This window comes from Dermacentor variabilis, chromosome 4 (genome assembly GCF_050947875.1).
Source record: "Dermacentor variabilis isolate Ectoservices chromosome 4, ASM5094787v1, whole genome shotgun sequence".
Classification (NCBI taxonomy): Eukaryota; Metazoa; Arthropoda; class Arachnida; order Ixodida; family Ixodidae; genus Dermacentor; species Dermacentor variabilis.
Window position 1 is genome coordinate 85,577,947 of NC_134571.1, and position 22,294 is coordinate 85,600,240.

The 22,294-nt window shown below is 47.7% G+C and overlaps 1 protein-coding gene and 1 pseudogene across 1 annotated transcript in view; one reads left to right on the plus strand and one right to left on the minus strand.

The window, feature by feature from the left end:
* Window positions 1-22,294, minus strand: part of CARPB (Carbonic anhydrase-related protein B) — a 259,795-nt gene that overhangs the window by 115,622 nt on the left and 121,879 nt on the right. The gene's annotated exons all lie outside the window — the stretch shown is intronic.
* Window positions 20,302-20,813, plus strand: LOC142577649 (uncharacterized; annotated as a pseudogene).

A 22,294-nucleotide genomic window follows, 5' to 3' on the forward strand; every position in this document is an offset into this window, starting at 1 on the left:
ATGAAAGAAGCCGGCGAGTACAAGCAACATTGCCGCGCGACTGGCCGCTCCAGGCACTTTGCTTGTATTTGCGGGCTAGCTCTCATGCTTGGAAAAACACTTTTATGTAGCACATATTGAATGACGCCCAATACACTGCCCTACCAGCCTGCAGGCTCATGTTTCAAAAACTTGAGCAGCGCAGGCCGGTCAACATCGCCGAGTTGCCTTCACACAGCGAACGAGAGCGCGCTCGGCGCGGTATAGCGCAGTCACCTCTCTGACGTCAAACACAATAGGGCGCCACTCAAAGATCTCGGGGCTAACTTCGCAAATAATACAAGCATGTTTGATCACGTGTTGGAAGGAAGCCGAAGGAATGGAGCAAAATGGTGATTACATTTGCTGCGTAAAGAGAGCGGAGTAAAAATCTAAGCATCCGCTTAATTATTTGGGGTCGATTTATTCTCCTTGCTTTCTCTCTCTCTCCTTTCAATGAATCTAATTCTGCAGCTACTCGGGCTCTTCAGATTGGCAACTTGCTAGCGATTACTAAGCGTTAATAGTTGGTGGCAGTATAGATAGTCCCGAATAATGTGCTGGAAGTTAGTAGGCCAGTAGCTGAGTTAACAGAGTAAATCAATGTTTGGGCATTCGCGGTTAGATTTCGTCTCGCAAAGCACTCCCCCTTGCCCTCCTGTAGAATTGTAGGCAGGACATGTAAATGTAGGCAGGACATGTAATGAGGAGGGAAGATAACCGATGGTCATTATGGGTTAAGGACTAGATTCCAAGGGAAGGGAAGCGTAGCAGGGGGTGGCACAAAGTTAGGTGGGCAGATGAAATTAAGAAGTTTGCAGGGACGAGATGGCCACAATCAGTACATGGCCGGGGTAGTTGTAGAAGTATGCGAGAGGCGTTTGCCCTGCAGTGGGCGTAACCAGGCTGATTATTATTATTATTATTATTATTATTATTATTATTATTATTATTATTATTATTATTATTATTATTATTATTATTATTATTATTGATGATGATGATGATTATGATGACGACGACATGTGGAGGGGAATGAGGAGTGAAAGAGAGAAAACACGAGTCTATACCGCACTTTCACATGCACTAAGTTAGGTATAGGATGTCTATAGTCTGGCACTCAAGTCTGTTGCCTTCAGGTAGTGAAGAAGCGCTCGAATGGTTTTCTAGGCTAATGAACTGGGAGGCAAGACTCCCAAGATCTTTGCTTCTGTAAATGGCCTGTCATCCAGTCTATTCAAGGCACACTGGAGAGTCTCACGTTGATTATCGAAGCGAGAACAGTGGCACAGAAGGTGACTGATGGTCTCTTCACACTTGCACTTAGCGCACATTGATGAATCCGCCATTCCAATACGATAACTGTAGGAGTTGGTGAATGCTACTCCTACCCACAGCCGACACAGCAGTGTTGCATCACGTTGTGGAAGGTTCGCTGGTAATTTAAGTTTGAGTATCCCGGTGCCGCGCAATTCTCCACCGGAAAAAAAAACACGTGTGTTGAGAAAATTGCACAAACAGGCCTGGAGTGCGGCCTGATCCCGGTGACCAGAACCGGTAACGCACTCTCTCACCAGAGCAGGATTGGCCACCCTGGTGCAGTACTTGGCCACAACCTCCGATATGAATACAACAATCAAACCCCGGCCGTCAGTCCCCAGCAGCCGCGAAGCAACTGACCACGGCGGCGGTCAGATCTGTGACGCTGCAGAGGGTGCTAAGAATACCGGGCTCCGGACAGGCCGCCATTGGAATCTGAACCTGGCAACGTTTAACGTTAGAACGCTATCTAGTGAGGCGAGTCTAGCAGTGTTATTGGAGGAATTAGAGGGTAGTAAATGGGATATAATAGGGCTCAGTGAGGTTAGGAGGACAAAAGAAGCATATGCAGTGCTAAAAAGCGGGCATGTACTGTGTTACCGGGGCTTAGCAGAGAGACGAGAACTAGGAGTCAGATTCCTGATTAATAGGGAAATAGCTGGCAACATACAGGAATTCTATAGCATTAACGAGAGGGTGGCAGGTCTTGTTGTGAAACTTAATAAGAGGTACAAATTGAAGCTGGTACAAGTCTATGCACCTACATGCAGTCATGATGACCAGGAAGTCGAAAGCTTCTATGAAGACGTGGAATCGGCGATGGGTAAAGTCAAAACAAAATACACTATACTGATGGGCGACTTCAATGCCAGGGTAGGCAAGAAGCAGGCTGGAGACAAGTCAGTGGGGGAATATGGCATAGGCTCTAGGAATAGCAGAGGAGAATTATTAGTAGAGTTTGCAGAACAGAATAATATGCGGATAATGAACACCTTTTTCCGCAAGCGGGTTAGTCGAAAGTGGACGTGGAGGAGCCCGAATGATGAGACTAGAAATGAAATCGACTTCATACTCTGCGCGAACCCTGGCATCATACAAGATGTAGACGTGCTCGGCAAGGTACGCTGCAGTGACCATAGGATGGTAAGAACTCGAATTAGCCTAGACTTGAGAAGGGAACGGAAGAAACTGGTACACAAGAAGCCAATCAATGAGTTAGCGGTAAGAGGGAAACTAGAGGAATTCCGGATCAAGCTACAGAACAGGTACTCTGCTTTAACTCAGGAAGAGGACCTTAGTGTTGCAGCAATGAACGACAATCTCATGGGCATCATTAAGGAGTGCGCAAGAGAAGTCGGTGGTAACGCCGTTATACAGGAAACCAGTAAGCTATCGCAGGAGACGAAAGATCTGATCAAGAAACGCCAATGTATGAAAGCCTCTAACCCTACAGCTAGAATAGAACTGGCAGAACTTTCTAAGTTAATCAACAAGCGTAAGACAGCGGACATCAGAAACTATAATATGGATAGAATTGAACAGGCTCTCAGGAACGGAGGAAGCCTAAAAACAGTGAAGAAGAAACTAGGAATAGGCAAGAATCAGATGTGTGCGTTAAGAGACAAAGCCGGCAATATCGTTACTAATATGGATGAGATAGTTCAAGTGGCTGAGGAGTTCTATAGAGATTTATACAGTACCAGTGGCACCCACGACGATAGTGGAAGAGAGAATAGCCTAGAGGAATTCGAAATCCCACAGGTAACGCCAGAAGAAGTAAAGAAAGCCTTAGGAGCTATGCAAAGGGGGAAGGCAGCTGGGGAGGATCAGGTAACAGCAGATTTGTTGAAGGATGGTGGTCAGATTGTTCTAGAGAAACTGGCCACCCTGTAAACGCAATGCCTCATAACCTCAAGCGTACCGGAATCTTGGAAGAACGCTAACATAATCCTAATCCATAAGAAAGGGGACGCCAAAGACTTGAAAAATTGTAGACCGATCAGCTTACTGTCCGTTGCCTACAAAGTATTTACTAAGGTAATCGCAAATAGAATCAGGAACACCTTAGACTTCTGTCAACCAAAGGACCAGGCAGGATTCCGTAAAGGCTACTCAACAATAGACCATATTCACACTGTCAATCAAGTGATAGAGAAATGTGCAGAATATAACCGACCCTTATATATGGCTTTCATTGATTACGAGAAAGCGTTTGATTCAGTCGAAACCTCAGCAGTCATGGAGGCATTACAGAATCAGGGTGTAGATGAGCCTTATTTAAAAATACTGGAAGATATCTATACCGGCTCCACAGCCACCGTAGTCCTCCACAAAGAAAGCAACAAAATCCCTATAAAGAAAGGCGTCAGACAGGGAGATACGATATCTCCAATGCATTTATTCACAGCATGTTTGCAGGAGGTTTTCAGAGGCCTGGAGTGGGAAGAATTGGGGATAAAAGTTGATGGAGAATACCTTAGCAACTTGCGATTCGCTGATGATATTGCCTTGCTTAGTAACTCAGGAGACCAATTGCAATGCATTCTCACTGACCTGGAGAGGCAAAGCAGAAGGGTGGGTCTGAAAATTAATCTGCAGAAAACTAAAGTATTGTTTAACAGTCTCGGAAGAGAACATCAGTTTACAATAGGTAGCGAAGCACTGGAAGTGGTAAAGAAATACATCTACTTAGGGCAGGTAGTGACCACGGATCCGGATCATGAGACTGAAATAACCAGAAGAATAAGAATGGGCTGGGTTGCGTTTGGCAGGCATTCTCAAATCATGAACAGCAGGTTGCCACTATCCCTCAAAAGGAAAGTGTATAACAGCTGTGTGTTACCAGTACTCACATATGGGGCAGAAACCTGGAGGCTTACGAAAAGGGTTCTGCTGAAATTGAGGACGACGCAACGAGCTATGGAAAGAAGAATGATGGGTGTAACGTTAAGGGATAAGAAAAGAGCAGATTGGGTGAGGCAACAAACGCGGGTAAACGACATCTTAGTTGCAATCAAGAAAAAGAAATGGGCATGGGAAGGACATGTAATGAGGAGGGAAGATAACCGATGGTCATTAAGGGTTACGGACTGGATTCCAAGGGAAGGGAAGCGTAGCAGGGGGTGGCAGAAAGTTAGGTGGGCGGATGAAATTTAGACGTTTGCAGGGACAACATGGCCACAATTAGTACATGACCGGGGTAGTTGGAGAAGTATGGGAGAGGCCTTTGCCCTGCAGTGGGCGTAACTAGGCTGATGATGATGATGATGATGGGTCGAGGCTGTACAAACGACACTTAGAGTTCTGTGGTGTATGCCAGTAACTTAACGTGATGGTACGAGCGACACCAAGAAGCTCTCTTGCAGAGTCGACTCTCGATAACGGTATAAGGAGTGTCGGTGAGCCAGCCTGGGCACGTCGGGCAGCGTCATCTGCGAGGTGATTACCAGCGACGCCACAATGTCCCGGCAGCCACTGAAAGATGATATCATGTCCTCATTCAGAAGCGCAACGGCAAGTTCCGTTGATTTTAGACACCAGCTGTTCATAATTGCCACGTCATAAACCTCGCAAGCTCTGGAGGGCTGCTTTTGAATCACAAAATATTGCCCATTTGCTAGGCGTTTCTTTTTCAATGTATTCGACAGCAGCGCGAAGAGCAGCCAGTTTCGAACCTGTAGATGTCGTTACGTGTTAAGTCTTAAATTTGATGACGACCGATTGAGATGGTATAACGATGGCGCCCGTCGAATTTTCCGAGACGGCACCGTCCGTGTAAACATGGATTCGGTTAGCGTATGAACAATGCAAAACTTCCAATGTGATCTGCTTTAGAGCGGCGGTGGTCAGCTTTCTTCACTATTCCTGGAAGTATATTGTCCAACCACATGTTGGTCAATACTTACAAAATGGAAAATCAATTGTGTTTTCCAGACTCCAAGATGATCACCAGAAAATTAAACGCGCGTGGATGTTGCGCTCACGGAACAGTATTTACGATGTCAGTTAACGCAAATACAGGCGCGACCTCCACGTCGCCAAGCCAGCATCCTTCCGCAAGAGGTACACGGAAGTTTGTTCATATATCCAGCCCTCTTTCTCTATCTCTCTCCCTTCAACTCTCTTTCTCTTTTTATCCTCCTTAACCCTTCCCCCCGTGCAGGGTAGCCAACCGGAACTACCTCTGGTTAACCTCCCTGCCTTTCTCTGTATTCTTTTCTCTCTCTCTCTCTCTCTCTCTCTCTCATCCCTAAATATATCAAACCAAAACACTGGTGAATAGAGAAATGGATCACTGCACTTCAGAAAAAAAGAACAGAAAAGAAAACGACCACTGCCTTCTCTAAAAGAAGCATCAGCAGCCTTAGCCCGTTCTTTCTTTCTCAGTTTTTTTTTTTTTTTTATAGGCGAGCACACCTCGAAAGTCAAGCGACGAGGACGGCTGGCTGAGAGTGACTTGAGCGTATCTCCTCTCCTCCGTGAGTTGATTTCCGTCGAAACATCAACAGAAGTGCCGGCGAAGGCATCGGCGCTCGGGTTAAACCCGGGCCACGTAAAACCAATTTGCCGCGCGCTGCAATCGGGGACCGTTCATTCGTCGGCTTCCAACAAGAAACAAACCCCAAACTGCCCTGCACGTAATTATTATGCTTTCTTTTTCCTGCTACGCTTCCCTTTTCTTCGGAATCTTTGCACCTTTCTTCGCTTCTCCTGTCTTTGCTACGTCGACTTTTGTTCTGCGTCGCCACGGACTCATTCTCGGTCTACGGCCAGTTTAATCGGCCGCACTTCCTACACTCTGCGCTGCCGTCTGCCTCCTGTTATTTTCTTCAAATGTACCTCGTCAAGGAGTTCCCTTGCTCACTAGCACTTCTTTTAAAAGGCGAGTCGACTGAAGCGAAACAAAGAACAAGACAATTTGAAGCCTTGAAAAAGAATGCACCGAAACAAAAACAAAAAAGAGGAGGAGGAGGAGGACAGACGGTGGGAGAGGTTTGACCGACGGACGAACCCAGTCCGCGTAGTGCGGGCACGTGGTCTCAGCTCTTTGGTATGCCACTGGGCGTCGCCGGCGCAGATTGCGTGGCGAGCAGGCGGCAAACGCAAAAAGGGTGCCGGAAGAAGCTGCTCTGCCGAACTACTCGCCGGCTCCTCGTTCGTCCACGTCGTCGTGGTTCAAGGGGGAAAGCGGTTGCAGCAGCAGTAGCGGCGGAGGAACACAAAGGCGCTCCCACCGCCGGGCATCGGGTCGGACGAGACATTAGGTCGGCGACGGCCGTAAGTGGAGCCATCCGCGGCAGCACGCGAGCGTTGTGCATTGTGGTCCCAGGTCGCCGATACCACAGAAGAAAAAAAGAAGTGAGAGTGAGTGAGGGAGTGAGTGAGTGAAGAAGAGGGTCGGCGGTGCTTTTGCGGGAGCTTCGATCGTCATTTCACGCGAATGGTGTCTGGAATTCGAAAGAGGGGTCTGGTTAAAAAAAAAGAGAAAAGAAAAATGGCCAAAAAGTTTGGTTCTCTTTGTCTGTTGCGTTTTATTCTTCATTTCTTTTTCCTTTTTGTTCTTCTCCTTGTCCTCTCTCCCCTACAAGTATATCGGTTTCACTTGGCGACGTAATGAGAAACGTGAGGGGGTGAAACACAAGTGTAACTATGGACGGCAGACCAAGTCCATTACCCACCTACGGCCGGCAGTTTTTTCTTAGTGATCGCGTCCTTCGTACTCATTCTTCAGTGTTTTACATGTGCAGTGTACATAAAGGCGGCGGTATGCCCTGTAAGTACTGTTTGTAAGTAAGGCGTGAATAACTTGGAAGCAGTGGCACTCTCAAATATAGTAGACACGAGACCCACAGCTGGCACTATTGTTCCTGCTTCTGTCTCTTGAAAGACGTTCATTTGGCTCCATTTGCAATTGGCTGAAACAACAGTTTTAGGCTGTCTGTGGCCGATGACGCCACTTGGTATCGGTGCCGATCGCACCGTTCGTTTGACTGTGCGCGTGCGTACGCGCGTACGTGTGTGTCTGTGTGTCAACATCTTAGAACGGCTGTCACTTTATTGTCGCCTCCATATTCATTGTATGAAAATTTTACATCCTTCGTAGCACGTCTGCAAGAGTAGACGAGCAGATGGCATGCACTAAAAGACACAGCCGGTATCGTTTACAGGCACCAACATGTGATGTAACACAAATAATAATAATAATAATAATAATAATAATAATAATAATAATAATAATAATAATAATAATAATAATATGCAAAAAACACACGGTTCCCTTATATAAGCTGAGACGAAACGGAAATTCGTTCACTGAAAAGTATCACGGCCACATTCCCGTCTTTTCTCGTTCTTCGCGCACTTCGCGTTCGTTCTCGCCCAAGTGTTCCGCGCGGCTATTTTTGGTTTCCACGTTGACGTCGAGCCCGTGGCACCCATAAATTTCCCTCGACTCACTCGTAAATCTCGTGCTCCGTATTACCGGGACAAGAGAGAGAGAGAGAGAGATCCTAAGGGCCTGTTCTCTGCGTCCGCGCGTAATCGAAACACGGTAAGTCGAATGTAGGAGGCCGCGACGGTTGCTCCGAGACCGGCCATGTACCTCTCTCTGCCATGTCGGTTGACTCTTTCCCGCACTCGCCTACCGCGCCCCCCGCCTGCTGCAGTAGATCCATCAAACCGCACATTTAGATTTCTCCCCTCTTCTTTCGTTTCGACATGCCTCGAATTTCGAGCTTAGTCTTTATAGCTTCGAGGGCGTTTGCAGAAAATATTGATAGTAAGTGTCACGGTGTCACATAGGCAAACATGTTTATTTTTTTATTTTTTATCTTTCATCGCCCCCATCCCTCTCCCATGTGTAGGGTGGCAAACCGCTTAAGTTAAACTGGTTAATCTCCCTGCCTTTCCTTCCCCACTTTTTCCTTCCTTCCTTCCTTCCTTCCTTCCTTCCTTCCTTCCTTCCTTCCTTCCTTCCTTCCTTTTATCGTTTCTGTATGGTGAGTGAACGGCAGATACACGCTGACCTAGTCGGTATACTATATATTAATGTAAAGAGTTTCCTCTATCTCTCTATCCTCTCCGCAACAGTGCAGTTTTGCGTCACTGCGCTAGACACTGAAGATCCCGCAAACTTTTGCGGCTGACTACATCTAAACGAACTGTCGTGTGAGCCCACTACAACTATCAGTGAAAAAAAAAATAAAAAGACAGTTCCACTTGATAGCGAAACATTGAAAGGGACAGCAAGGTTTAGCGTTGCACTAACGACTTTTCTTTATTGCGTTAGTTTGCGTTATGGCATCAAAAGGAAGAGTTACACATAATTGTGAAGCTCTGTCTCTTGCAGAAAGTCCGAAAAGGAGCGGTGATGAGGGCGAGAGATCCACTTGTGTAAGTCTGGCGGCCGGTTAGGTTGGAGACCCACACGGCTCAGATGACGTCGACGGGCCGATTGCAGACGAGGACATGTCCATAGGAAGTGCTGTAGGTCTGCTTCCTGTACAGGCGCAGGGCAGTACGAGCATCTACAGGAGGCGTCGATATATCCCCACTGCGCGTGAATGGACGGTGTGACAGCCACACTCGCACAATCTGCTCGGAGCAACACCTCCTCTTGAGGGGTGAGGCCACCCGGGAGGTCAGAACCACACGGAGGTATGAGAGTTCGCGGGGTGCGCCGAAGAATTTTTCTGAACGTCCATCGTATCAGAGTGCGGAAGCATGACCAGAGGCATCGGGTGCGCGACCGTCAAGGGCTGGCATGCGCAGTCTGCCGCAGTATGAGCGAGAACACTTGATGGACCAATCCAGCAGGCTCTAACCTGGCATCGATAAGTCGTCGCACAGCGTCGAAAGTCCATCGTTAAACCAGCTGAACGAACGACGCGACGGAGTGAGCGCTCCGCTGGCGTCGAATCGGTGTAGAGGATCAGGCTTGTTGGACGTTGCACCTTGACGATTGGCAACAGAGTCGTCAAGCCATCGTGGAGTGCAATTAGCGCCGCCAGTACCGAGGTAGTGGGTGCATCTAACTCATAAGAACACCTCTGGTTTACATCTGTGCAGGAAGAACAAACACCCCGCGGAGTTATGAAGAATCGCCGAACTCGACCAGGCATCCACATAGGCACTTTGGTCTAGTTCCTGGAACTCCGAACAGGAAGACACAGGTGCGGTGGTGCTCACGGAATTTGAGTTTCAGTTATTCACCTGCCGAATGCAACCAATTGGATTGTTGTTAGTCACTTGGTAGTAGCCCCATGGGGCTAGCGGCGATAAGGGTTGATCCGCTATGGGGAAGGACGGGTCCACGTAACTCACCAAGGCCGCAGGCGCAAGAACACTACTGTGTATTATCGCCTGCGCTTCGCGTCTTTGATGAATGAGCTCATCAAGTGTGTTCACCTGAGCTTCTGCCTGAAGTGCCGCGATAGGTGCGAGACTCGGGAAGGCCTGTAAGCACACGCATCGCTTCTCGGTTGAGGTTTTCCAGTCGAGCCCATTCTGCTTTGGTAAGGCGCTGAAACTGTGCTGGATAAATAAAGCGAGGCTGGAATACGAAGCAAACCAGCTGCCGAGCAATACGAGTGCGAGTGCCACCCGATCTCTGGCCGAAGGGAGAAAACTGTATGTGTTGGTCAGCGCCCGCAGAACATCTGACGTTCAAGAGGGTGCATGTGGTAAGCACACAGCTGCGCTGCTGGAGCGCTAATCATGCGTGTGCACACAGCGTTCATGGGAGCTGCGGAAGCCAGAACGCTGACCTGTGGCTCCGGTATGAGCCGATAAAGCTTAGCATGATGACGGTTCGCCCACTTTGCTCGCGCCGCTTTTAGAGGCAGACGCACTTTGCGTCTCTGGAGGTCTTCTACAATCATCCAGGTTCGGAGCGCGCACGCGTCGTCGAAAGCAGGACAGCACGATAACGCCGATGGCGCCGGCGCAGATGTGACTCAAATGTCCCTGTAGTCGTTGTCGCAGCAAAAAAGTCAACAAAAATAACAGACGGAATCTCGAGCTAAGGTGGCGATAGGTACTTCAGGTGACCAAAATTAACCGACAGCGCTGCGCTATACATTGTCTCACAGCCAACGGTAGCCTTAGTCCGTTAAACGGCAGCAATAATTACTGTGTCTTTTTTTTTTCTTTCGGCAAAGCTTCGCCTGTTTGACGCCCCGCATCCGCCCCGTATCGGGAGCGTGCGTCTCTAGCCGAAGGAACAGTTTAATATCGCGCCCCTAAAGCGGGCGCGCGCTCGCACCGTGTCAGCCGCCGTCGCTGCTTCTCTTCGGGTATCCCAGATTCGACGGCTCCTCGGTTATCCATCACGGGCGCGACCGGGGCAGCTCGGCTGCTTCGCCGGCTCCGCTAGGCTTCCTCGGTGGCTCCGAGTGGCGCCGGTACCGTTGGCTGGGACGACGAAGACGACTGCAGGCCGCCTCGAGGGACGTTATATTTTGCGTGGACCGCGGCGGAATGATTAATATCCACTTCCGCAACACGCTCTCAGAAGGGCGCCGCCAGCAGCGAAACATACTGCTACCGTTAGGGCGAGCCAACCGGAGCAGGCAACGGGGATAAAAAAGAACTGAAAGCATAAGTTGAACGCGCTTGTAAGACAAGCGAAATATGTTCTTGTCACTGGATCCGCGCTTTACATTGATTCGTGAACCTTTGTTTTTCGATCCACTTTCTTTGTCTTTTTTTGGAAGTGTTGGATACACAAAGACTGAGAGAGAACTCTTGTAGAAATGGCGTTCGAAGGATATTTATGGATGGCAATTTCTCTTGCATTGTTCTATCGTGAACGGAGGGTGTCCTGCAAGAGCATTAATACGGCTCCACGTCGGCTACGTCGAATAGGGTGCCCGGTGGATCAGGAGCTCGCTTCGTGGGCCTTGTCGATCTGAGCTTGTGGAAACTCGACCGGCCGTCAGAATATCGCGTGCCCGAGACCTTCGTCGCGTGGTTGCCGCACTGTTAGCTGCGAGGCAAAGTTTAGACCCAGTGACGTACTGGCTAGCTGTGCGAGAACTCTTAAGCGGAGAGATAGCGAAGCAAGAGCAAAAAAAAAAAAACAAAACTAGAAAATGTAAGGGCATAAAAAAATCACGAAAAGTTAGCACAAGAATCCTATAGACTGAAAGGAAAAGCTGAGAGAACGAAAAAAATATATTACGGTCATGGCTCACATTTCAGGCTCACGGGGACACCGTATAAAAACAGCTCTATGCAAAAAACACGAAGAACATGCAATACCAGACAAGGGCGTTCACGTAATACTCAGTGTTTATTAGGCTTTATATATATATATATATATATATATATATGTATATATATATATATATATATATATATATATAGATATATATATCAGACCTCAAACAGACGAGACGTAGTGCTATCGTACTTCTCTCGCATTTACTGCTAAATCGCCGCAGATTTTTTGAAACCTACATATCGCTTAATATAACATATATAAGTTGCCTTACGTTGCCCTTACACACATGGACGAGACCTTGTCTGCAGCATGATTTTTCTTCGTACAGTAATCTGTAATTTTTGTATCTCACGTCGTGTTTTACTGGCTTCACGTTGGAGGCCATCCAGGAGTTTGTAACGCGCCAAGTGGTGAACTGTGATGGCTTTGTCCATGCAGCAACGTTGACTGCGTGGGAGCCCCGAAGCGGCTGTATGGCCAGGGCGCCAGCGAGAAAGCGCAGGCGGTGCGGTGACGAATTGTCACTGTAAGAATCGCCTCCAGAGAGACTTAGTTTCAACATGTATGCCCTCACCGTCGCCTCGGATAAACCTATGACGTCTGTTAGCCTTCCGGGGTGCTGTTTACACTGCGCAGCAGCTCAGCTAGGCCTCGCGTGCTTGCTATAGCGCTGCATTTGCTTCTACAATCGAGCGAAACTGCAATTAATGAAACCGTCTGCACGTTTATGGACTTGTATTCATGAATGGGCAACAAAGCTGCCCAAGGCTTTTTAGAATGCATGTTTCACTTTCGTGTTATGACCAATTCCTCTGAGAGAAGGACGAACGAGCCTCTCTTTTTTTCCCCTTTTACTTTCGGTATCAAAAACGGCTTTTTTTGCGAGCTTTTCGTGACGCTTCCGTTCGTACTTCAACACGTAATATTTTGAATGGAGGCTAATTTGTATCTACACTACTTAATCTGTCGGCTTTTTTACGTGGTCCAATTTCTTTTTACTTGGCCTTTAATGTAACACATAAAACATGAAAAGTGAGACATGCCTATCCTCCGCTTAATCTTAAGGGACGCACACACGCACGCACACGCACGCTATCTGAACACCTTACATATGTGCAATTATGTGTGCAATTACATATGTGCAATTAGTGTTACGGTAAGAGGAGGAGGAATAAACTTTATTTTAGGACAGCAGATTTGGGACCTAGGCCTCTCTACCTAGATGACGGCCTCAAGCCCTTGGGCCCTGGCGGCCCCTTCGGCCTGCTGCATTGCGTTAAGTTGGTCTTCCGGTGCACAGCTGAGCAACGCGGTCTCCCACTGCTCTCTGGTCTTGTGTATTTTATTCTGTGTGAGTGTCCGAGGACAAGCCCAAACCATATGTTGTAGGTCCGCCCTTTCTTGAGAGAATCTGCATCTATCCGTGTAAAGGTTCTCGTAGTAGCGGTGGTACGCCACCGGGTTCGGATAGGTATCTGTTTGTAAGATGCGCCATGCTGTTGCTTGTTGCCGTCTACTTAGCGAGGAGTGTGCCGGGGGGAAATGGGCCCTTCCCAATTTATAGCGTTTGGTGATCTCGTTAAAGCTGGTAATCCGGTCTTTCTCCGTTCTCAGTATTTGCATTTCACCTGCTCGGCCCATCAGTTCTCGAGCCAGGTTGTGCACGATTTCGTTCCCGGGAAGGGAGGAGTGTGTGGGTGCCCATATAATGTGAACGTCTCAATCTTCGCGAAGGTTGGTCAGAATTTTCAGCGCTTCCGGCGAGATTCTTCCTTTGGCATAGTTCGTGACGGCTGCCTTGGAGCCACTGACTACGATGTTAGCCTCCGTGGATGCTATTGCCAGTGCTAAGGCAGCCTCCTCCGCCACCTCCGCCTTTCCTGTTTTTACAGTGCCACTAACCCTAGAGTCACCCTCTAGACTCGTACCAACTACTGACATACTCTGTCTATTTTCGTACTCCGCCACGTCCACATAGACCACGCCCCTGGTACTACGAAACCTTCTGTGGAGAGCTCTCGCTCTTGCGATTCTTCTTTCTTGGTGAAACTCCGGGTGCATGTTTCTGGGGAGGGGGGGTATTGAGAGATGTTCTCTTATTTTCCTTGGGATCTCTCTCCGCAGTCCGTGCTGTGATTCGTAGGTTATTTTTATGTTGTCTAAGATGTGTCTCCCCGTCAAACTCTGTGTAAATATTTCATACTGCGCTACTATCTGGGCCTGAATAAGTTCGTCTAGTGTGTTGTGCGAGGCATTTCTCGTTTGACGTATTTGCCCGAAGCCCCAAAGCTTGCTTATACGTGCTTCTAATAATTCATTCTATCTTAGTTTTCTCCGCAGCATAGAGCTTGAGGTAAATGACCACATATAGAATAGGACTGATTACGGATGTTTCTTTTAATTGGACGAGATTGTGCTCACGAGAGTGCCTGCTGGATATCCGCTTTATTAGTCTGATTATTTGTTGAACACTATTGTCCAGCAGTCTAATGGTTTCTCCATTATGGCCGTTTTCGGATGTGAGGAGTCCCAGTATGCTCAGCCTCTTCACTCTCGGTGTCCTAGCGCCGTCTACTGTGACTACAATGCCTGACCTTTCCTTAATGCTTTTTCGACCCCTGCATGCGGTTCTATAGAGCAGAAGTTCTGATTTTTGCGAAAAACATCTCAGTTACTTGTCTATGATGTAGCCTTCGACAGTTTTTACTGTTGTTAGGAGTATCTCTTCCACATGCCCATCGCTTTCAGCCGCCACCCAGAGGGTGATGTCGTCCGCGTAGAGGCTGTGTCCGAGTCCTTCTATCTTTTCGAGTCACGCAGGAAGACCGATCATTGCCACGTTGAATATAAAGGCAGATAGGACTTAAATCTATGGGGTACCCCTATTACCTGGTTTGAACGCTCCCGATTTGGTTTCTCTGATAGAAATCTTTGCCGAACGATTCGTCAAGAAGTTTTTGATGTACGCGTATGTTTTTCGCCCTAGATCCAGCCCTTAGAGATTTTGTAGTATTGCATTGTGCGTCACAGTGTTAAAGGCCTTAGTTAGATCGAGACTTAGTATTGCTTTGGTGTCTACATTTCTCTCACCCGCATCTATGATCTGATGTTTTAGATTAAGCATTATATCCCGCATCGATAACTTGGGTCGTTATCTAAGCGTGGTATATAGGTAAAGTTCTCCATCCCTCATCCATGTATCTCGTGAGACGTGTGAGAACCACATGTTCCATGAGTTTACCGACGCAGGATGTTAGCGATATGGGCCTTAAGGGCGTCAGTTGCGGTTCCTTTCCAGGCTTCGGTATAAAAATGATTTAGGCTGATTTCCATTGACTTGGACCGCCACGCTGCTCCCAGCAGTTATTCATGTAGTCCGTGAGAGCTCGAATGGATACATCGTCGAGGTTCCTGAGTGTTTTGTTGCTTATCCTGTATGGTAAGACACTTCTTTTTTTCGGTGTCTCTTAACACAACATCACTGTCCTCAAAATTGGGAAAGCGTTTACGTTCGACCCAAGGAAACCAAAAGAATTTAGACAGCATTTCACCGGTCAACTGCCATTGATGTTCATTTCTCCTTTGATCTCTTCTGGTGAGAATCTCCTGAGTGCGTTACGCGTATTACAAGGGCTTGGGCATCTGTCAAGACTCTCGTATCTGTCACTGGTGCCAACGCAGGGGCAGTTCGAAAATGCTTGGCCCCTCCCATGTCGTACTACGGTAGGGCGCAATGCAGCAATCGTCCTATAATACCGGACACGCGTGGCGAGCGGTTGTGAATTCTGAGACGCAGAAACAATACATTACAGCAGCTGCAAGCGCAGCAACAGTAACTCAAACCGTAGGCTTCCAAAGTACACGTCCCTCTAAGCTCACTCTTGCAGAAAGGAAGTAACAAGGCGAGAGTCATTGGTTAAAAATTAAAAAAAAATAGCATAGGCTATTCGTGAAGCCTGCCTATCAGCCGAAGGTCACGGGAGAACAACCGGCCGATATGGAAGCGCACAAGTGAATTTAGACAAGACAAAAGGACACGCCTCCACGATAATTGCAACAGCCGATTGATAATATAGGTAAGAGTGCCTGTAGCCTTCCGTTACCTGAGCTCCAAGCCAGCACAATACGACCATATATATCCGTCACACTTTGTTTCTTTGAACTCTCCTGACGTGCAGTTTATTTGTTTTACGTGCGTTCTCTTTTCCTTTCTTATTTCTTATTGTTCTCCTTCCTATCGGCGGATAAAAAAGAGCCACTCCCTTCGCTCAACTCGAGAGCAACCACGCCATCCTTTCTATTCTGACTTTCTCATACTTTTGGCCTCACCTCTCTTCTGCTCATACTTCCGCCTATCCCCTCTTTCTTTTACTATTTCTTTGCTATGAAATAAAGCGCAAAGCGCGAACCCGGAGCTCAAATAAAGAGCCCTAGTGGATGAAGCAGCAGTGCCACAGGCAAAAGCAACTCGAGCTTCCGCTGCCGCGGTTTCGGGGGAGGAGGGAAAAGGGTGGAGGGCGCATGGCGCCAGTGAAAAGGAGTTTTCAGCTCATTAAACCGTCTGTCCCCACGGCTCAAACGGCGCAGTCAAGACATCCGGTCGTTAACAAACCTCGGTGGCAATTAAGACGCCCGGCCCGAAAACTTTCCTACCAAACTCTTCCCGACAGACCCTTTCCACCCTTTTGTTCCCACGAAGCCCTATCCCCTCTCACTCGTTTTTGCCACTGCTGCCTCTGCGCTCAGTTGCAAACGTCCTCCTCGCATGCGAAATCCCCCTCATGTTCCCCAGCCTCCCTACCAACCCGCGCGCCTCCCAAAATTCACCCCTTCGTTCGTTCATTACCTTCCATAGCAGGTCTTCTCGCAGGAAAAAAGGAAGCTGAATTGACCCACGGGAAGAGGGGAAGGCGGTGCGGGCGGGATTGCCGACAAAAGGAGAAACTTTCCCCGTGATTGCCTGCTCATTACTGGGCCGTTATTAAGCTTGTATTAATAATTATAACATAACGACATTACCCTCTAACCCGCGATGATGGCGCGGACTTTTCAAGGAGCAGTTGCGAGAGCTCCTGTCGCGGAGCTTCTTTAATTATTTATCTTCTTTGCCCGCACCACACTGACTCTCTCTCTCTCTCTCTCTCTCTCTCTCTCTTTGTAGACGAGTGGCCGGTGTGCCATAGAGATAGAGAAACGTAGTGAAAAGAGAAGTAAAGGTTTCCGAATAGAAAAGAATAAAGAAAATGTAATGAGCCCAGGAGGATAACTATTTAAGTCTCCCGGCTTCTTTTTCTAGCGCAGACATCGCGAGTACGGGGCTTAACGGAACGGTGCATAGGTAGTGAGGTTAGGTAGTGAAGCCCGCGCCGTCCGCGCTGATCAACACCAAAATTATAGAGTTGTTATATTTGTTTACGTAGCGCGTGTAATCTTGCTGAGAAGTTGAAAAGATTGGTGTCTATTTGTTGCGCTTCACTTCTGAGGAATGGATTCTTGCCACGTTAACCTCTTACGTATATATACGAAAGGTGCCGTAAACAAGGGGTTCACGAAACGTGCGCGTGCAGTACGATAGATGGCGCGAGTTTTCCGCTGCAGTAAATGGGCTGGGAGAGTTTGTACGGGAATAACATTGATTCGCAGTGGAGGAAAAGAACCAGGAGGCTTGCCAGCAAGTATGCGGTCTGTATGGTGAGCAACACGGCAACAAAGAACGCCAAGCGAGAAGTCATAGAGGCTGAGATAATCTCATCGGTGGCGGCAATGGAAAAGAAACCTGCCATGAGTAACTACTTAAGAGGAAAAAAGGAAATGAGGAAAGAAACAATTCATGATAACTCAAAGGGAAGCTCATTACTTTTCGAAGCGAGAGCAGGATGCCTTAGAACACGCACTTATAAAGCTAGATACAACAAGGAAGAAGAAGCATGTGCTTGCTGCGGTTTCATTAGAATGTGAAGATATCTGCCCAGCGGTCGATTTAGGCATCGCTGGCCTCCTTGAAGCCCTTGGGTTCAGCGAGAGCAGGGGGAAAGTTAACATGTCCACAGTAGAGATTAGTAAGAGGCGACTGGAAGATTGGTGGAAGAAAAGTTTGATGGAAGAAAAGAGAAAAGGATGTTCACAATAGAGGTTCAGAAACTTTGGTTGTGGGAATGAATTCATCGTGGGTGTTTTTCTTTTCTTTTCTTTTTTTTTAACATAGGTAGTAAATTAGGCAATATAATAACAAGAGCTTGGTGGCGCAACCCACCGCCCCATTCCAAAGGCTGCGCTCATAGCCTCCATGCATCAATCCATCCATACAAAGTGCCACCTAACGGCAAGGTTACTCGAGCGCAAACGGGAGTTACCTATTCCCTTTTGACTTGGTATTCCTCTTGGACTTGCGCAGACGTTTCGCGCGTGCATCGACATGGTTCGTGGGACCGTCCCGAAAAAGACTTCGGAGCGGGGGCAACCGGAATGGACGAACTCGATCATTCGAACGCGACACCGTTCATGTGACTGTACGCGCGAACGATTAGGCGTTGGTGTCCGGCATAGCGGCGAACATCATCATCATCATCATCATCAGCCAATTTTATGTCCACTGCAGGACGAAGGCCTCTCCCTGCGATCTCCAATTGCCCCTGTCCTGCGCCAACCGATTACAACTAGCACCCGCAAATTTCCTAATTTCGTCACACCACTTGGTCCTCTACCACCGCTCCTCTACATATTCGAGCGCTCTCCTGTCGCTGTGAGTCAAACTTCTTCGATTCGTCAGCGTCCATCGGCGTGTTCTCATTGTTATGATTCGGCTAGCTGGCATTGGTGCACGAAAGATGCAGCAAATACCATTGTGTTTGTTTGCACTACTGCGTTGTCGTTCCTTTTCCCGAAGAGCACGTTTGAGATCATACAGTGTCAATGAGATGCACCGTGGTTGCTCAGTGGCTGTGGTGTTGGGCTGCTGAGCACAGGGTCGCGGGATCGATTCTCGGCCACGGCGGCCGCATTTCGATGGGGGCGGAATGCGAAAACACCCGCGTACTTATATAGATTTAGGTGCACGTTAAAGAAGTCCAGGTGGTCGAAATTCCCGGATTCCTCCACTACGGCGTGCCTCATAATCAGAAAGTGATTTTGGCACGTAAAACCCTATAATTTAATTTTTAATTACCACAGCCAATGCGACAGCAAATCGGTATGCCGGTGGATGACAGACTGTTCTAGCTTAAGAACAGTTTTACACAATGTGTCACAGACGATATAGAAAATTTGTTTTCGAGCTCTGTAGAAAAGGTGACAGAATTAGTTAAGGTGATGACTAAACTATGCTGCCTACGTTGTAGGCTTCATGTTTATATCGATGGCAGAAAAAAAAAATAGGAGTTAGCTATAGCTTTCCGATTGCGCTGCCGTGTTCTCCATGTTTTCATTGACCTCTGGTGCACGTACTCCTGTGTGCGTGAGTTCGTCGACTGCACCAAATAATCACGCTCTTTCCTCGCATGTGCATGCACTCCCTTCTCCATCTTTTACGGCCCTGCTCCTCCTCATCTGCTCTTCGCTCTCCATTGTTTACTCTCCTCTTCCTCACTCTTCTTAGCCTGTACCGTCTTAGATCGCCCTCCGCCAGCCACCGAACCCGGCCATGTAACAACCTACTACCAGTGACGATGCAGCTCATTAGTTGTGGCGTTGCGCTGCTGAGCAGGAAGTGGCGGGTTTGATCCCGGCCACGGCGGTCGCAAATTGATGAGTCGAATGCGAAAACCGTCGTGCAACGTGCATTAGGTGCACATTAAAGAACCTCATGGGGTCAACCTCAGGTGGCCCCGCACTACAGCATGCCTCATGACCAGATTGTGATTTTGGCACGCAAAACCCTGCACTGTGAGAACCAGCCGTCGCTTTGACGGTCAGGTATTTTATCTGATAAGCCATCGGTGTCATTCTGACAAGACGTATATATGGCCGTGAACAAATAGAAAGTCACGAATTCCAACGTAAAAAAAAAAAAGCTGAAAATAGAAATTGCTCGTGATACCCCGGTTCGATCAGCTGCCATGGGTACCTTACACGTAGTGTACGCCTTACAAAATTACGGCCAGCCATCATTCTGACGGCGAAATGGTTGAAAACTGAGCTGCCGAGTGAGGAGGGCCGATGAGTGACCGGAAAACTACCTGTACGTCCCTCCCAAGATTCAATACGGCTCACGTTGGTCGACGTTGGCAGCGCTCACGCTGGCAATGCTCACGTTGGCCGTCGTGCTCGTTGACGATGTCATTGTTCCATCATTGCCGTAGACGGCATTGTCATCGTTTTCGTGCCATAATCATCGCCGTCGTCGGCGCGCCAGTGGTCACTTTTTTGGGTAGAATTACACTCTCTGAGTTTGAGATCGGGCCGTGACAACAGCCCGATCTCGGAGGCCATGGTTTCACTGCTCGCGCTTGGAGGAACTTCACGGTAGCATTGGCAGCATGCGCAAGTGGTCATAAGCTCCTAGCTTTCATAATCTTCAAAAAACCGAGCGGTAAAATCCCAGCCAAGGCTTTCATGAGTCTTCGTATACCAGGCGACTGAGGACCGTCGCGCACCAGGTTTTTTGTTTGTTTGTTTGCTCGCTTGCTTTCAAGGCGGAGAGTAACGATAGCGGAAATGCTTGATTAAAGTGACATCCGATGACAGACAACATTTTTTTTTAATTTGTAGCAAATGTTAGCGTCACCGCATCAAAAAACGAATAGATGACGACAAGGGTGTAGGGACCAAATCGTGATGACTTGCGGTGTGTGCTGGTGCTGGACTAAGCACCAATCCACAAGGCACTGGCCAAAAAGGATGCCTTAAAGGAGTGCGACAGAGTCGTTGTGCACGTGCTCGCAGGCTTCACAAGCCTATTGCTGCCAGCTGATGTGTTTTGGAAAAGGCCATTTAAAGCCAAGCTTGGGCGTGCCGTGGAAAAAAAATTCATGAGGAGAGGAGAGAGAACACCAAAAGGCAACCTACGAAATCCCTCGCGGCAGGTTGTCCTCTACTGTGTCCGATGCATGAGCAACTGTCACATTAGAGGCGGTCGCACGCTCGTTCAAACGGCGCGGATTTTCCAACACACTTGACGGTTCCGAGAATACTGAGTTGCATGGCTGCCTCTCTGACCGTGGCACCAGAAGTTAGCGAAGGCTTGCAAAGAGATTGGCTACGGCTAGTTTTCGGATCAGACTCGGAAGATTCTTTTGTCAGCTTCGAAAGCAGTTAGAAAGAATGCTCTTCAATCAAGATTTTAAATTACAGTGCACAACAGGTTTTCTTTCGGAAAGAGGAAGGGGGTGAACATTTTCGGCCGCCATCTTGAATTTTGGGGCAGTTCCGAACAAGGGCCCCCTCCCCAACATTTCCTGTGTTATTCTCACGTGGAGAAGGGCTTGATCGGTATCTTATGGTTGGTCGCCACTGAGGAACAGAGCGAAACGAGGGGCCACGGCGCGTCTATATTTACCTGGAATTCTTAGATTAGTGTACGATATTTAAATAAACAACTTAAACAATGTGACTACACCCCTTCGTTTCACTTATGGCCGTTTCCGCGTGGGCAGAAATACACCTGGGCGTATCTGCCATATCTCCCGAATTTTTCGTAAAACTTACTAATTTGGTTTCATTCGACAATTTTACGCAAAAGAAAGCTCTGTCCACAATAAGGTTTTAAACGTGTTCAAAGAGAAGGATGGAGAGGGGGGGAGGCAAGGTTACAGGATATGCATGCAAAAAAGAAATGGTGATGGTACCAATTGGAGAAGGCAAGATGTTATATGCCCTCAGAGTGGGACTTCTTTCGAACAAGTTTATTAGGGCAAGTACCCGAAGCAGGCAGAATTGTCAACCGAAAATTCACTGAAGAGAAAGCCATGTTGCTTGCTAGTATCTATTCCAAGTTTGTTTTTGCTTTTGTGAGGCGCTTAAGAATAAAATATTGCTAATCAATGAATGAATAAGACCATTATTTGCACAAAGGATGGTTCTTATGGCCTGTATGGCATGCACTGTGTGTCTATCTCATGGCAAACTTCTTTAAAATGCGTGCTATTGCCTCCCTCTCCACCTTGTCGTGTCTGGGGGAATTTATGAATCTTAAGGTTCCAGTTTGGTAGGTATGCATGTTGAAAAATACGAGGAGCGTCAGCTTATTTTCTCGTACAGCGCTCGAATGATTCCCCGACGACATCACTAATCTGATAATTTCTAGCATGAGTGCGCCGCCTAAGCACATAGCCCCTGTCAGAATATGATTCACACAATTACGACACACTAGCAATTGTTGCTCAAAAAATTATGCAGATCCCACACGCTGTGTGAATCGATGTAAGCGAAGCTTTCTGAGCTGTTTGCTTTTATTGACGATAATTAGTGGTGATGTTAACGGCGAATGTTTAATTTCTTCAACGTTCAGTCAACACGAGAGCGATGAGCTGATGTTAAACGTTGCCTTGCGTGCACCACTGCTCTTTGTCTGCTATTACACAGAACACACAGCCATAGGTGTTTGCTAAAGGCATTGTTGTCCGCTAAATTTCAAAACCTCAGCGTGGATTGAGCATTGTCGTTGCCCCACATAGCACATCGCATGGTGGCAGAATTATTAAACCTTAATTGAATTATGGGGTTGTAGATGCAAAAACCACAATCGGATAATGAAGCAGGCCATAGTGGCACAATCCAGACTAATATTGGTACCGTGGT